Below are 3,782 nucleotides of genomic sequence, written 5' to 3' on the forward strand. Positions count from 1 at the left end.
TATATATATATATATATATATATATATATATGTATACACACATACTCATGCATACACACACGCACACACACACACATACACAAGCAGGTAAATAAGCCAGCAAGCTTACTCTATGATTGGCCTTGAGCAGCGCTTTTAATTGAAGCAATCCAATTTCAGTTTCCCATGTAAAATGGAAATATGCGTCAATATTGCATACATGCCAGCGTTCTTTTATCTAGAATGGTCAAACTGCATGAATGCATGTGCCATCTTATATTGCAGGCTGTCAAAACAGGCGCTTGCACAATTTCCTTTCAGCTTGCTTTCCATCTTCTTACACAAATGTATGTATGTATGTATAAGCATGTAAGCATCTCTATGTCTGTATATATGTACCTATGTATGTATCCGTCTAGAGTTACCCCAATGAAGACACAAAGTAGAAATAGTTTCTTACACATAATCTCATGAAATATGAGGAAAAGATAATGCAGACGTTTCAAAGCGAAGTTTCGATGAGAGAATGAGAGGCGGTTCAGTTAAGGGATAGCTGTTTTTCTTGTCAAAACTGATCCAATAATATTTCAACAAGTTTCTATTTACGAATGTTATTTGAAAACAAATTTCATCATGTGAAACATATATATATCTTCTCTTAGCTTAAGACTCACTCCTCGTGTTTAGTAATTACAGCCAATCTGTGTCAAAGCAGTGCTTCAATGCGTGTAGCATATCGCCTCATATATATTGGTGGATAAACATTCTTTATTTGTAGGTCAACAAGGCTACCATTGGTTTCACGGTACGAGTTTTCAGCAGTTATCAAGCCTGTCTCATAGGATGTTGGTATTCATCTCCATCTTGGATGATAGTATATACACACACACACACACACACACACATATGTACGAATGTATGTATGGTTGTGTGTGTGTATGTATGTGTGTATGTACATACATATGCAAATGAGTAGATGTGTGTATGTCTATGTATTTATGTATCTGCGTAACTAATTATATGTATTTATACAAGCATGTTAATTTGAACTAGCGAGACCCGTGAATATTTCACGGAATTAACGGTAAACCTATTGAATTATTTCTGAAAACTTTATCCAGAAAAACTGAACGTGTAACCTCTGTTGTGTCTGTATCGCTCATCTGCTACTCGTTGATAGTGAAGAAAATCATTTTCTCTCGCTCTTCGCCTTTCCCTTCAACTAGTCACGTGAAAACGTTATGGACGGGGTAAGTAACGTACGAACAAGTAGAATTATAAAATGTCTGCAATTAGTTAGTATGTTCTCTTGCTTTTAGTTTGTAGGTAAAGAAATAAATTTGAAATAATTTTATAAATTACGATATTGTCACATCTAAAATCTTTATCAAATAGTTGTTAAACTTTAAGCTTTCAGGTAAAACCTTCAATTCAACTGTTTGTTAAGTTTCCAATTTAATCTTTAATTAAACGCCAGTTAACTAACCCATGCAATTAAACGCCTGTGAAAGCTACCCCTAAATTAAATTTGAAATTATGTGTCAGTTAAACATCTTTTAAAATTATAATTAATGCTCAGTTGAATGTTGTATTAAAAGGTATAATTAAACCCTAAATTAAACGCCAATAACATCTCGAATTAAACTCTAATTAAATACAATCTCCATTAATACCACATATTCTATAAAACTTCAAGCATTGAAATATATTCGGTGAGTTATTTAAGGAGTGGAGTGGAGTTTCACGTTTCTGATATTTGTCCTTCGTGGAAAAAATACAAGGTTCACATGGAGGCGGATGAAAGCAGAAATGAAGAAGAAAGAGAGAGAGAGAGAGAGAAAGAGAGAGAGAGAGAGAGAGAGAGAGAGGGAGAGAGAGGGGGGGGAGAGAGGGAGAGAGAGAGGGAAAGAGAGAGTTAACTCGATGGGGAGAAGGAGAGACTGTGAGTAGTACTCACTGTAATATATTTTTATCAAAGAATTTTTATGGATTGAATTCTAGTGTCTCAGAGCACAACTTTGGATTCTGGAACTTAAATTCTTTGAAATGAAACCCCTGTTATTTTAACTATTAACACCATTTCTGCATTTTCCTTATTGCTATATTCTGACGATATTCTGTTGTAATTCTCTTTAACCCTATAAAATCTATTAGGAACAGTATATTGTTTCTCAGGCAGCTCTGGTTTAGACCCTACATATATTTATTAACCATCATTAAACTACCATTAACAAATATATCGAACATATAAATGTTTAATATATTAAGCAACGTTATGGGTTGAATTCTAAAGCAGAATTCAACTGATGCAATTAAACTTGTTCTGCTGTGACTGACTAAAATGTTGATTGCGTGCTCTATTTTTATGCAAGTCAATGTGTTGTAACACTAAAAACATTATTTAACGTATATCTATTCCGTATTTTTATTACAAGTGATAAGAACTGCGCTGCACCACTTTACATGTAAATGGATTAAGGTATGCCAATTATTAAAAAAAAAAACCCTTAACTCTTTGTTGGTGAAAAACAATATATTTCGAGATGCAACGATAATAAAACAATTTGTAAGAAAAAGAAAACCCCCATTACATCTAAAGAAAATTTTAAAAATATATATATATATATATTCAAAATTACTATTTAAAAAAAAAATAAATTAAAAAAAAAACAAAATAAAAGAAACAAGCGCAAAATATACCCAACAGAAACTAGAAAAGTTTGACTCGTCAAAACATTTCAGTCTAGAGATAGGTAATTCTCTGGCGATCATCAACAAAACTGACATTTCATATGTACATTCTCTTAAATTTCCTTACTTTAACTACAGATAAAATTTATTGTCAAACATAAACAAACCAAACATTACTGCCATTGCAGCTTTTAACTCTATAATTCTGTTCATTTTACTGAAGTTTTACACACTGACAGCTTCAAAGTAGTTTTATTACTATTGTAAATTTGGTTTTATTGTTCATTGATGTCTTTTTTCTCAATTTGTTGGTAACTAATATATTTTTTTCATTCCAGTTCCACAAATGTTTCGTCGTTTATTGTTTTCCAAATGCTTAATGGATATTTTGATATTCTTTGATGCGCTAGACGCGATGGAGCAGCAGCCTGTTTTTGGCCAAAATTATTCTGCAGCTCCGGTTTGATTCTAGCATGCATTGTTTCAGTGTGTGTATTCAATATGCTTTAGAATGCATCAGTTTCAGAAAATCCTAACACTCCATTCCTCAAAGAGAAATTCCGTTTATTTACCAGAAATATCCTTCTATAAATTTTCATGATTTCTATATTGCTACATGTCGATCATATCATCATTTAAAAACGTCAAATGGAATCTTCTTTAAATATCTTTTATATAAATGGTTGACATGCGTAAATACATAATAAGAATTAATGAAGAAACTTGCATTTGGTCATTCGATCAGCTCCAAATAGGGGACACGTTTTTTTTTTTTTTGTCAAATCATAAATCACCATCTTTAAAATGAATATTATATTGGATGGTTTTGCGCAAGATAAGGTATCTAAAAGAGTCAGAAGGGACAGCGCAGGACGGAAATTTATTAACGGGGACAATCACAAACTGAGTTTTAGCTGCAGGACGGATATGAAGAATTTCAGAAATTAGATTAAACGAATCTAAACTTGTATTCTGAAAGGCTTTAATACCTACCTTATTAATCAGTAATATAAGGTTGAGGAGCGGATAAACAAAGAAGAAATCACCTGAAAGTCTAAGATTACTCGTTATTAAAACTTAACATGTTTTCCTTCTTTGACATCAAAGCGAAA

General features: G+C 32.4%; 1 protein-coding gene across 1 annotated transcript in view; it reads left to right on the forward strand.

Moving 5' to 3' along the window:
- The window catches only part of LOC106876117 (uncharacterized), a 64,613-nt gene that overhangs the window by 52,681 nt on the left and 8,150 nt on the right, over positions 1-3,782 (forward strand). The gene's annotated exons all lie outside the window — the stretch shown is intronic.

The sequence above is a fragment of the Octopus bimaculoides genome, chromosome 3, assembly GCF_001194135.2.
Source record: "Octopus bimaculoides isolate UCB-OBI-ISO-001 chromosome 3, ASM119413v2, whole genome shotgun sequence".
In the NCBI taxonomy this organism is placed as follows: Eukaryota; Metazoa; Mollusca; class Cephalopoda; order Octopoda; family Octopodidae; genus Octopus; species Octopus bimaculoides.